The following is a 14,002-nucleotide window of genomic DNA, read 5'->3' as shown; positions in this document are numbered from 1 at the left end:
TATTGGTTTCTAAGATATAGCACACACAGGGGCACCAGGAATGTTTGTTCTCACCATTTCATATTGTTAGCCTTGTCAGCTCAACAGCTGGCCTGCATAATGAGACTCAGGTGCTGGGACTTTGGAACTGAATGTATGAGAATTCCACACCTTATAATATGTAGGTTGCGTGTTGATTTACATGACTGACTCTATAGCGGCCTTCCCTACAGTTTTGGAATTAGATGAAGACTTCAGAATGATATGGGGAGAGAATGGTGCCTAATAGCTAGAGTGGTCGACCTCGAAGCTGGGGAACTGGGTTTGATCCTCAGCAGGGACGTTCAACATCCCAGGATTCTACTGGTGTAGCCGGGGGGTGACACAAGTTTTGGGGGCGGCGGCCGCCCCCTGCTCTTACCTGCTGTGCCAGGGAGATAATCGGCAGCCTCCCCCCCCCCCCCCCCCTTCAATGTGGCCAAAACTGGGACTGCCTCCGGCGGCCAAAGGGCTAGCTACGCCACTACATGATTCTGGGCATATTACTTATCCCCCGTGCCTAACAAAATGAAGGTGTCCGACTGTAACGCAACTGGTGCTAATGTAAAGCACTCCGATACCCGAGTTCGTGCTATATAAAACTACCCCCTCCAAAACAAAATTACATACAAGGACAAAAGATTAACTTGCAAAAATCGGAACTCTACCCGCAGCCTAGCATCAGGTTACAACAATGGCTTGCTATCCCTTTAAAGTATCCAGGGACCCACTTTAAAATCTAGAAATCTCGGATTAGTTGATCTGCAGAGGAAACTTTCCAGAAATGTGTTAATAAAGCGACAGGGCAGTACACTACACGCTGCTGTGGAGTCTTTTCAAAATGTTTTTGTTTTCTAGATTATTGTACATCTTTCAAGGTCTGCTCCTGCAATACATAAGAGCTTTTATCGCACAAATGGTTCTATGAAAAGAGTATTTCACACATATTTCTTACATTTACAGAAGGGGAAGCAGAAGGTAGACTCTTTGAATCCTATTACAGTGCAGCAGTGCTCCAATGCGTATTAGAACATTGAAATGTTGAGCGCTCCATTGAAGACAATGGAATGCTCCGGGCTTCTAATGGCTGTTAGAATCCCGGAGGGCAACATTACCATGTTATTTTCATTTCACAGCTGTTGCTGTGAAAAAAGGCCTCTCATAGCCCATGGGGATTTAAACTCCTTCGGGCTCTGAGAGACCTTTCTTTTTACAAATCAAGCATTGTGTCCGCTAGCGACGGAATGTTCTAATAGCCTTAGAGCCCTTGGTATCGTGCTCTACCGGCCAATAAAAGTCCGCTCCCTTGTGAAGCTCGAGTAGGACTTTAATGTATGGTAGAGCCTGCTACGTCGGACTCTAAGGCTAAAGATGACTTGTTGAAGGGTCACATATGGCGAGATGTGTTCCCCAAATATGAAGGTCGGAATCTCGATGGTACCAAATATCGTGCACACAAATTCAAAGGACAAAATACTGAAGGGTAAGTCTAAATTTTCTCTACCTAGCTTCACATATATGTACCTTGACAATATATATCTTAAATGTGCATATATTTGGAGTTCAGAATAGTTAATCTATACTTCCTCAATATGTACTTACCTATCAATGTTTTGTCCCTTGATATGCTGTCTATGATATTAATGTACTGCATTATTCCGAGCCTCGAAATTCTATAGTACAATCACATGGTGGGGGTAGCCTGAAAGGTAACACCTTATAATCGGTTCTGGTGGTGTCTGCAAATAAACAGCTGTGGTATGCCAGAACCTGTGGCCCTGATACAATAGCTAAGAAAAGCTCCAACTCCAGCAAGTGTAAAGAAAAAATATATATTGCTGAATTTCTGATAAGTGAAACCTATTCCTTTTCTGAATAGAACTGTGGCCTATAGTGTGGAGAAACAGAAGGTGTTGTACTGGAAACTGTACGACAACTGTATCTTGAAGAGAGGGTCAAAACCTTTGCGGCATACACAACTAGGAATGGTGTTCGGCCATGGCTGTCCTTAACCTTTCCATGTTGGTCTGGTCACATAAATCATTTAAATACATAAATGGAAGCAGTAATACACGAACGCTCGCAGAATCTGTAACTCACTGCCTCAATTTTACGTGATGATCATTCCCTCAAATCTGAAAGAGACAGTTATAGATTCCTTACCTTAGACTTACCCCCAGGCGTCAGACTGGATCCGGAGAATTTGTCAGCAGTACCCCTGCGCGTCGAAAGGTGGTGTGAGTCGGCTCTGCGTTAGTCGTTGGCGTCGTAGTGGCCGGGATGACGTCGGAGTAGCTACTTAGATTCCGTCCTCGCTCGCTTACGTCAGTTCTTTCTTTTTCCGCGCCAGCCAGCGCAGATCCGGAGAAAGCGGTACCTCCAGTCACTTTTTGACTAACAAGTTACTTACCTTTGGTAATGATATATCTGCAAAATACATAGATTAGTTATAGATTCCTTACCTTAGAATTACCCCCAGGTGTCAGACTGGATCTGGAGAATTTTTCATCAGCAGTCCCCTGCACGTCGAAAGGTGGCATCCGTCTGCTCCGCGTTAGTCGTTGGCGTTGTGGTCACTGGGATGATGTCGCAGTACCTACTCCGACGCCGCTCTTACGCGCTGAGGTCCGTTCCTTTACACGACATTCCACGCCAGAAGCACAGAGCCATGCAAGACACTGACCACTGGTGCACAAAGCTAGGGCCCTGAAAAGGATTCCCTGACCCTAGAAGTCAGTTCACAGAGCTGGGAGGATGGGTGGGTCGTTAAGGAATCTATAACTAATCTATGTCTCTTCAAGATATATCGTTACCGAAGGTAAGTAACTTATTCATCTGAAAGAGACAATTAGTTATAGATTCCTCTCCTTAGAAAGATACCCCAGCAATACCAACCCCGGAGGTGGGTCTGCGACCCAGTTCACACCAGAAAGTCCTGGAGAACAGACCGGCCAAAGAAGCAGTCTCCCAGGACTTGACTGTCCAGGCAATAGCGTTTTGTGAACGTGTGCAGAGATACCCATGCAGCTGCATGACAGATGTCATTGATTCCCCGTCCCAAAGCATTGGTCGCTGCCGTCGCCCTGGTGGAATGGGCAGGCAGTCCCACTGGAGGCTCCTTCTTTGCCAAAGAGTAGCAAGCTTTGATGCACAAAACAACCCACCTAGAGATGGTCCGTTTGTGCACGGCCCAACCTTTTTTGGCGCCCATGGAGCCAACAAAGAGATGGTCATCCACCCTGAATTGCTTGGTGCGATCCAAATAAAATGAAAGCGCACGTTTTGGATCCAGACTGTGGAGCCTTTCTTCCTCCTTAGAAGGATGCGGAAAGAAGGTGGGCAGAGTGATAGTTTGACCAATGTGGAAAGAAGTAACAACCTTGGGAATAAATGAAGGTCTGCTTCTCAGGACGGCCTTATCCCGATGAACAGCCAGAAAAGGAGGCTTTGAATAAGAGCTTGTAGCTCACTCACCCTGCAAGCAGAGGTGATGGCAACTAGAAAAGCAGTCTTTAGAGTAAGAAGTCTGAGGAGAGTTATGAAGTGGCTCAAAGGGAGCATACATTTGATATGTAAGAACCAAGTTCAAGTCCCACAGGGGCATTACGAAGGGAACAGGAGGGAAAAAATGAGTAAGGCCCTTAAGGAAGTGATTTACAACAGGGGACTTGAAAAGAGAAGGCTGATCAGGAAGCCTAAGGAAGGCTGAAATGGCTGAGAGGTAGCCCTTTAGAGTGCCCAGAGAAGAGCCCTGGTGGGCCCTTCAGAAGCTCTCCCCGGTGAGGGGAACTGGGGCTGCGAGCAGCGTACACAGCATATCGTGGTGTTTTACTCGTCATTGTGTTTTTCTATTGAGCATTTGGAACGCTTTTAAAATTGATTACTTTGTACTACATTGATCCGCTTTTTCTGGGGGGCTTCAAAAAGTTAAGGGGAATTATTTTAGGGAGGCACTCTGACACCTTGACACTTGCAGCAGGCTTTGACCGCCCACATTTGGCACAACCGCTTTTACCGACTCTCGGCGGCGGTGGGCGCCATCTTGAGTCAGGCGGGGACAGCGCTCTAGTCGCGCCGTCCTCCCGCCCTTTTCTCTTTCTATAACATGTGCATGCCGGCCAGACGGCGCAGCGGGCTGGCGCAGCGGGCGCGCCGGACTGCGCGGGCGCAGGGCATGCTGCCCAACTAGCCCCTAAAATCAGGTACGACAGCCGAAATTTACTCGCCCTACGTCCTAAAACAGTCAATCACTGCGCTGATTGCCCCCCTATTGATCCCCTCTCCAGCCCCTTCTTATGTTCACATTGCAAATGGGTACCCCCCCTCTTAACCTCGGAAGTACTTGACTCCCCTTCCCCTTTAAAGACTAATCCCACTTACTTTAAGGGAGGTCTCATTAATGCTAGATCCCTAGCCTGTCACAGCCAAGACATACTTGATTTAATAACAGGACATGATTTAGATGCTCTTCTTATTACCGAAACTTGGCTCAATGACTCGTCAAATCCCGACCTGGCTACTGCCCTTCCCCCTAATTTCACAATTTTTAGACGGGACAGACCACTTGGGCGTGGCGGTGGGGTAGCTTTAGCTATTAAAAAAACCTTCCCCTGCCATATATTTGATCTAGGCCACCTCAAAGAAAGTGAGGGCATAGGCTTCTCAATTAAAATTAATGCAGCGACCTCCTTTTCAGGGGGACTCATATACCGCCCCCCTGGGAATGCCACCCCTTTTCTTGAGTCACTAGATGAGGTCTTGGGAGCACTTACACTGCACTATCCCAATTTTACCTTATTAGGAGATATGAATTTGCATTTAGAGTCTTGTATAGACCCCCATGCCATTTCTTTCCAACATTCATTAAATATCTTTGGATTGTCCCAACTTGTCACTGCGGCCACTCATATCGTGGGTCATACCCTTGACGGTATTTGCTCTAATCTTACAACTCTGACCACGTCCCTCCCGATACCTCAAATTTGGACTGACCATTCTTTCATTCCTTTTAATATCAAGACACAAGCCCCCACCTTGCCTAACAAGAAACGCCCCCCCCCTCCTTTATAGTGAACTGGAGGAAAGTGTCGGAACATATTAAATTGGCCTCTCAACCCCCACCTAAACCCCCGATACTAACTGGAGACGTAACTGCCGACTCCCATAATTTCCATGCTTGGATTGACCAAATTGTTTTGGAGAATTCCGCACCCAAAAATCAACATGGGAATCAACATAAAAGAAAACCTAACGCACCTTGGTTTACCCAGGCCCTATCCGATAGCCATCTTCTCTGTCGTAGACTAGAAAGAAAATGGAGAAAAACGTACGATGAGGCTGCAAGGGCGCTTTATGTCCAACAAAGGAAATCATACCACTCTAACATAAAAAAGGCAAAAAAGGAATATTTCACGAAAGCCATAAATGATGCCCATCAAAAACAAAAAACTATCTTCACTATAGTTAAGTCCTTCACCCATCCCAAAACTCTTGCGCCGGAAATTCCTCCATCGGCAACCTTGTGCAATCAAATCGCTGACTTTTTCGTAGAGAAAATTGTTAATATTCAGAAAGACTTCCCTCCTTCCTTGACCACCTCTTGCAAGGTTACAGACAACCACGGTCTGCTCTCTAGTTTCAAACCTGTTTCCATTCAACAAACACGTAAGGCAATTTTGGCATGTAAATCAGGAGCCCCCCACTGACTCCTGTCCACCTAGCATCCTGCACCATTTGATTGATACAGTGAATCCCTATATTAACACCATCATAAATGAATCTCTCGACTCCGGGATGGTGCCCAATGACTGGAAGAAGGCTATTGTGAAGCCTCTGATGAAGAAGCCAAACAAATCCCCCACTGATCTTACCAATATGCGCCCCATCTCATTACTACCTGTCCTTGGTAAAATCACGGAACAGCTGGTATATGAAGAGTTGAAAACCTTTGTAGAGACTGGTAACATCCTGCATCCGCAGCAGTCGGGATTTCGATCTGGTCACTCCACAGAAACAGCTCTGATCGAACTAGCTGATTCTATCAAGTTCCTGCAGGATGAGGGCAGGCAGGCCATCCTCATCCTGCTTGACCTAACAGCAGCGTTCGACACTATCTCGCATGTCATCCTGATCAACAGACTGCGAGAGATCGGCGTGACAGACACAGCTTTGGCATGGGTTAAATCTTTCCTATCTAATAGGTCCCAAACTGTGTCCTTGGGTCCCTATCTATCCAGCGAGAAACCCATAACATCAGGAGTGCCCCAGGGGTCCATATTAAGTCCCCTCTTTTTTAATATCTATATGGCCCCCCTCCTCGCTGTGATAGAATCCCATGGGATCCTCGTCACGTCATACGCTGACGACACACAACTTGTCGTTACGATCGTCAAAAAGTGTACGAGCGCAGATCTGCGTTTCCAAAATTGTCTTTCCGATGTCTTCCAGTGGCTTAACAACAATCATCTAAGATGCAATAGTGCCAAGACCGAAATCATACTGCTGAGCAAAGATATATCCTTCTGCCCGAAGGACTGGTGGCCCACAGGATCTGAGGCTCCACCTAGCGCTGTACATTCAGCGCGGAACCTGGGCGTGCAATTAGATTCATTCCTCTCTTTCGATGACCACGTCAGGATCACTGCTGGCCGCTGTTTTGGACTCATTAAGTCTTTGAAAAAATTCTTTGACTTCCTCCCCATTGCAGCCCGAAAATCAGTCGCGGTAGCTCTAATACTCTCCCGACTTGATTATTGTAATGGTTTAATGGCGGGAGTAAAAAAGTCCACCCTTAAAAAGCTGCAGAGCACACAACATGCAGCCGCCAGATTGGTGTTGGGACTTCCTAGAAGGTCATCAGCTTCAACGGCGTTGAACACTCTCCATTGGCTACCGTTACACAAAAGGATTCTTTTTAAACTTCTCCTTACTGTTTTTAAAACTATGAAAAACTCAGGGCCCCATTACTTTGCAAAGCGCTTCATACGCTACAACCCTTCGCGAGATCTGAGATCATCTGGTACAAATCTTATTACCATTCCAAGATTCAAATACAAAACCAGGGGTGGGAGGACCTTCACCGTCCTGGCAGCTAGGGCATGGAACAATCTACCTGTCAATCTTAGATTCACCGACAAGGAGAGCACCTTTAGAAAACTCCTAAAGACCTGGGTTTACCAACAATCAGATACCTCTGTATTGGCAGCTATCTAGCTTTAGTCTCCTCACCACGTACCATCTCTTATGTACCCGCTGCTTGCTAACTTAGCGCCAAGATGCTCCTTCCGGAGCGTATGTCTGCGCTCTACAAATACCCAAAAATATCAAATATCAAATATCAAAGAAGGGAGGAACAAGAGAACCACAGAAAGAGGGGCAGAAAGGGGATCCACAGCCTTTGTTGTGCACCATGCCACAAATTTGTTCCATCTGCAGGCGTATACCGTCTCAGTGGAGGGACGCCTAGCTGCCAAGAGATCACCACAGACTTCGGGAGGTAGGTCAAATGAGGTCAACTGCCGCAGCTCAATCTCCACGAAAGAAGGGGGAGGCTGGACAGGTTCGGGTGGAGGATAGTCCCCTGCTGCCGCGACAGAAGATCCTCCTGAAGAGGCAGTCTGATTGGAGGGTCGATGGCCATGTGTAGCAGCTCAGATACCAGACTCTTCGTGCCCAATCCGGAGCCACAAGGATGACATGAGCCCGGTCGCGCTTGATCTTCTTCAGCACTCTGGGTAGAAGTGGTATAGGTGGAAAGGCGTATAGAAGACCGCAACACCACTTGCGACAAAAAGCGTCGCCTTGTGAGTGCCGCCTTGGAAATTCCAACTCACTGAATTGCTGACATTGCACGTTCTCTTCGGTGGCGAATAGATCTAACCAAGGCTCTCCCCACTGTCGAAAGAGACCTTACACCACCTCCGAGGGAAGTTGCAAATACGTGATCCATCGTGCACCTGCAGCTGAGTTTGTCCGCCCTGGTGTTAAGTGAACATGCCAGGTGTTGAACCACCAGGGATATGCCCTGATGTTCCAGCCATGTCCAGAGATGGAGGGCCTCTTGACATAGGGTCCATGACCCCAACCCGCCCTGTTTGTTGCAGTACCACATGGCGGTGGTGTTGTCCATGAACACCTGCACTACTCTTCCCCGGAAAAAGGGAAGGAGTGCCTTGAGTGAAAGACTAATTGCCCCGAGCTCCAGCAGGTTGATGTAGAGCTCAGACTCCGCCGGAGAACAGAGGCCTCTGATCTCTGCCTCTCCCATGTGGCTGCCCCACCCTAGAAGTGATGCATTTGTCACCACCGTGTACTCCGGTTGGGGAAGAGAGAAGGATCTGCAGTTGACACAATCCCGGTACACTAGCCACCACTGTAATTGGTGTGCAGTGCCCTCTGAGATCTGGACGCTATCGGACAGGTTCCCCTGATGTTGTCCTCACTGGAACTTCTGGTCCCACTGCAGAGCCCGCATATACCATCTGGCATGGTCCACCAGCAGGATGCAGGAGGCCATCAGGCCTAGTAGCCTGAGGGTCACCCTGACCAAAACCCGGGATAGAGACTGAAAGATCGGAATCATAGCCCGAATATCCCGGACTCGCTGTTCGGGGAGGGTGGCTGGAATAGACCCGAAGCTGCATTGTCTCCAGAACCGCTCCGATGGAGAGGAGCTTCTGAGAGAGAGTCAGGTGTGACTTCGGCATGCTGATTGAGAGCCCCAGCGAATGCAGGAGGTCGGCCGTAGTCTGGAGGTGGGAGACGACAGTCTGGGGCCAGCTCGCCTTCAACAGCCAGTCGTTGAGATAGGGGAATACTGGAACCCCTGATCTGCGCGGATGAGCTGCGACCACCGCCATCAGTTTTGTGAACATCAGAGGGGCTCTTGTAAGGCCAAAGTGTGGCACGGTAAACTGAAAATGCTCCTGGCCTACCATGAACCGCAGGTAACGCTGGTGGGCCGACAGGACGGGGATGTGAAAATAGAGGTCCTGCAAGTCCAACGCTACCATCCAGTCTCCAGGGTTGAGGGCAGACAGGACCTGAGCAAGCGTCAACATTTTGAACTTCTTCCGGAGGAAGCGGTTGAAGTTCCTGAGATTCAAGATATGACGCAGGCCTTTGCCCCTCTTGGGCACCAGAAAGTAGTGGGAATAGCAACCACGTCCTACTTCTGGGGCAGGAATGCGCTCAATGGCTCCCTTGACCAAGAGTGCAGAAACTTCCTGTTGGAGAAGGGCCGGATGATCCTCCGACATGCAATGGTACAGAGGTGGCATGGATGGAGGGGTAGTCTCGTAGGGGAGGGAGTAGCCCCTTCGGACTATTTGCAAAACCCACCAGTCAGACGTGATGGTGCGCCAGTAGAGGAGGTGATGGAAAATCCGGAGGCCCACTGGCTTTTGGTGGCCCTGAAAGATCGGACCAGGAGGGTTTGGACGATGCTGCAGAGGGGACTGTGGGGGACTGGCCCATCCGTTGGCCCCCAGAACCTAGACTGTGGTTCCCTCATCTCTGGCAGCACAGGGGCTAAACAGCTTGTGCTGGACTGTGGCTCTGGGCGGGACGTGGCAGGGCACCCCTTCCGTAGCCACGAAAGTGGCGAAAGGCAGAATGCACAGGGCGGGTGGTGGAGAGGCCCAAGGTCCTCGCTGTAACCCTGAGAGTCCTTAAAGCACTCCAGCGCATTGTCTGCCTTGTCGCCGAATAGGCGACGGCCATCAAAGGGCATGTCCATAAGGGTGGATTGGACATCCCCTGAAAAACCAGTCGACTTCAACCAGGCGTAGCGTTGAAGGGCTACCGATGTGGAAATTGTCATGCCTAGTGAGTCAGCGGTATCCAGCCCACAGCGGATGGTAAACTTCACTGTCTCTCCCGTCGGCAACTGCACGGGAGAGTACGGGCCAGGCCTCCTCAGGGCACAGGGGCAGCACTTGCGCCACCGTATCCCACACGGAGTGGGTGTAACAGCCCAACAAACATGCAGGGTTTACCAACCGCAGTCCCAAGCTGGAGGAAAAAAACATCTTCCCAGGATAGGCCAGCTTTTTGGATTCAGGTGGTACGTTAGGGAATGCGCCTTCGGAGGTGGAGGCTTGGACCACCAAGCTCTCAGGGGTGGGGTGTTGGGAGAGGAAAGTGGGGTCACCCGGAGGCGGGCGGTGGCATCGGGCAATCATCCGATCCACAGCAGCCCCTGTGTTGGGCCTGGACCAGGTGCCCAAAAGGATGTCAGTGAGGGCTTCATTAAACGGTAGCAGGGGCTCTGAGAAGATTTAATGAAGCCCTCACTGACATCTTTTTGGGCACCAACACAGGGGCTCCTGTGGATAGGATGATTGCCCGACGCCACTGCCCGGCCGACCCCACTTTCCTCTCCCAGCACCCCACCCCTGAGAGCTTGGTGGTCCAAGTCTCAACATCCAAAAGGTGCATTCCCGAACGCACCACATGATGGGAAATCCAAAGAGCTGGACCACCTTGGGAAGATGATGTTTTCTTCCTCTAACTTGGGACTGCGATCAGTGAACACCACATGTCTGTTGGGCCGTTACACCCACTCTGTGTGGGATACGGTGGCGCATGTGCTGCCCCAGTCCCCGGAGGAGGCCCGGGCCGTGCTCTTCCGTGCAGTCGCCGAGGGAAAAGACGCAGCCAAGTTTACCATCCGATGTGGGCTGGTCACCGTAGACTCGCTAGGCAGGACGATTTCAACGTCGGTAGCTCTTCAACGCTACACCTGGCTATGGTCGACTGGCTTTTCCAGGGATGTCCAAGCTACCCTTATGAAAATGTCCTTTGATGGCTGTCGCCTGTTCGGCGACAAAGCACTGGAATGCTTCAAGGACTGCCGCCAAGTCCCTGGGCCTCTCCACCACCCAACCTGCGCAGTCTGTTTTTCGCCACTTTCGTGGCTACGGAAGGGGTGCCTGCTACGTTCCACCCAGAGCCACAGGCCGGCACAATCTGTTCAGCCTCAGTGCAGCCAGGGACGTGGAACCCGCCGTCATAGGTCTGGGGGCCAGCAAGCAGGCCAGTCCCCCACAGTCCCCTCTGCGGCAGCCTCCAAACCCTCCTAGTCCGACCTTTCAGGGCCACCAGTGGGCGGCAGGATTCGCCATCACCTACCCCACTGGCGCACCATAACGTCAGACAGATGGGTTTTGCGAATAGTCCGAAGGGGCTACTCCCTCCCCTTCGAGGCTCCCCCCCCCCCACCAGCCATGCCACCTCAGTACCATCGAATGTCGGAGGATCATCTGACCCTTCTCCAACAGGAAGTTACGGCTGTCTTGGCCAAGGGAGCCATCGAGCGTGTTCCTGCCCCAGAAGTAGGTCGTGGTTGCTATTCCCACTACTTTCTGGTGCCCGAGAAGTACAAAGGCCAGCATCCTATCTTGGATTTCAGGAACGTCAAACGCTTCCTCTGGAAGGAGAAGTTCAAAATGGTGACGCTAGCTCAGGTCCTTTCTACCCTCAATCCTAGAGACTGGATGGTAGCGTTGGACTTGCAGGATGCTTATTTTCACATCCCCCTCCTGCCGGCCCACCGGTGCTACCTGTGGTTCATGGTAAGCCACGAGCACTTTCAGTTTACCATGCTCCCCTCTGGCTTTACCAGTGCCCCTCGGGTGTTCACGAAAGTGATGGCAGTGGTCATAGCTCATCCGCACAGAATAGGGGTTCCAGTCTTCCCCCTATCTCAAAGACTGGCTGTTGAAGGGGGGCTCCCACCTCTAGACTACGGCCGACCTCCTGCATTTGCTGGGGTTTTCTATCAATGTGCCGAAGTCACAACTGACTCCCTCTCAGAAGCTCCTCGTCATCGGAGCAGTTCTGGACACAATGCAGTATCAGGTTTATCCTCCTGAGCAGCGAGTCCAGGATGTTTAGGCTATGATACCAATCTTTCAGCCTCTATTCCGGGTTTCGGTCAGGGTGACCCTGCAGCTGCTGGGTCTGATGGCCTCCTGCATCCTGCTGGTGGATCATGCCAGATGGCATATGCAGGCTGTGCAGTGGGACCTGAAGTTCCAGTGGGCACAGCATCAGGGGAATCTGTCCGATTGCATCCAGATCTCGGAGGGCACTGCACGCCAATTGCATGGTGGCTAGTGAACCGGGATTGGGTCAACGGCAGATCCCTCTCCCTTCCCCAACCGGAGTACAAGGTGGTGACAGATGCATCACTTCTAGGGTGGGGCGGCCACATGAGAGAGGCGGAGATCAGAGGCCTCTTGTCTCCAGCAGAGTCTGAGCTCCACATCAACCTGCTGGAGCTCCGGGTGATTAGTCTTTCACTCAAGGCATTCCTTCCCTCTGTCCGGGGAAGAGTAGTGAAGGTGTTCACGGACAACACCACCGCCATGTGGTACTGCAACAAACAGGGCGGGGTGGGGTCGTGGACCCTATGTCAAGAGGCCCTCCGTCTCTGGACATGGCTAGAACATCAGGGCATATCCCTGGTGGCTCAACACCTGGCAGGTTCCCTGAACGCCAGGGCGGATGAACTCAGCCGCAGGTGCACGATGGATCACGAATGGAGTCTTCACTCGGAGGTGGCGCAAGGACTATTTCGGCAGTGGGAAGAGCCTTGGTTAGATCTATTCACCACCAACGAGAATGCGCAATGTCAGCAATTCTGCACGTTGGAATTTCCAAGGCGGCACTCGCTAGCGGACGCTTTTTGTCGGGATTGGAGTAGCCGCCTTCTCTCCGCCTTTCCCTCTATACCACTTCTGCCCAGAGTGCTGAAGAAGATCAAGCACGACCGGGCCCAAGTCATCCTTGTGGCTCTGGATTGGCCACGAAGAGTCTGGTATCCCGAGCTGTTACACATGGCCATCGATCCTCTGATCCGACTGCCTCTTCGGGAGGATCTTCTGTCGCAGCAGCAGGGAACGGTCCTTCAACGAAACCTGTCCAGTCTCCACCTCCTTGCATAGAGATTGAGCGGCAACAGTTGACCGCTTTTGACCTTCCTCCTGAAGTCTGTGATACTATTTTGGCAGCCAGGCATCCCACCACTAAGACGGTATACGCCTGCAGATGGAACAAATTTGTGGCATGGTGCACAGCAAAGGCTGTGCCCCTCTTTCTGAGGTTCTCTTGTTCCTCCTGCCTTTGTCCCAGCAGGGCTCTCCTCTGGGCAGTCTTATGGGCTACCTCTCAGCCATTTCAGTCTTTCTTAGGCTTACTGATCAGCCTTCTCTTTTTCAAGTCCCCTGTTGTAAGTCGCTTTCTTAAGGGCATTACTTATCTTTTTCCTCCTGTTCCCCTCCTAGTGCCTCAGTGGGACTTGAACTTGGTTCTTACTTACCTTATGTGCGCTCCCTTTGAGCTGCTTCATAACTGTTCTCTCAGACTTCTTACTCTAAAGACTGCTTTTCTGGTTGCCATCACCTCTGCTCGCAGGGTGAGTGAGCTACAAGCTCTTTGTTCAAAGCCTCCTTTTCTGGCTTTTCATCCAGACAAAGTCATCCTGAGAACCAGACCTTCCTTTCCTCCCAAGGTGGTTACTTCGTTCCAAGGTGGTTACTTCTTTCCACATTGGTCAAACCATCACTTTGCCCACCTTCTTTACGCCTCCGCATCCTTCTGAGGTGGAAGAGAGGCTCCACCGTCTGGATCCAAAACGTACGCATTCATTTTATTTGGATCACACCAAGCAAATCCGGGTGGATGACCAGCTCTGTTGGCTACGTGGGTGCCAAAAAAGGTCAGGCAGTGTACAAAAGGACCATCTCTAGGTAGGTTGTTTTGTGCATCAAAGCTTACTACTCTTTGGCATAGAAGGAGCCTCCATTTGAACTGCATGGACATTCCACCAGGGTGACGGCAGCGACCACTGTTTTGGGATGGGGAGTCCCCCTTAATGACCTCTGTTAGGCAGCTACGTGGGCATCTCTGCACACGTTGACAAAACACTACTGCCTGAACAGTCCGGTCCGGAGAAACGGCTTCTGTTCTCCAGGACTTTCTA

The 14,002-nt window shown here is 50.6% G+C and overlaps 1 protein-coding gene across 1 annotated transcript in view; it reads right to left on the bottom strand.

The window, feature by feature from the left end:
* Nucleotides 1-14,002, bottom strand: part of LOC146789726 (tetratricopeptide repeat protein 21B-like) — a 372,315-nt gene that overhangs the window by 219,687 nt on the left and 138,626 nt on the right. The gene's annotated exons all lie outside the window — the stretch shown is intronic.

This window comes from Triturus cristatus, chromosome 10, assembly GCF_964204655.1.
Source record: "Triturus cristatus chromosome 10, aTriCri1.1, whole genome shotgun sequence".
Lineage (NCBI taxonomy): Eukaryota > Metazoa > Chordata > Amphibia > Caudata > Salamandridae > Triturus > Triturus cristatus.
The sequence above is the reverse complement of the archived record's forward strand: the minus strand, read 5'-3'. Positions and strand labels throughout refer to the sequence as shown.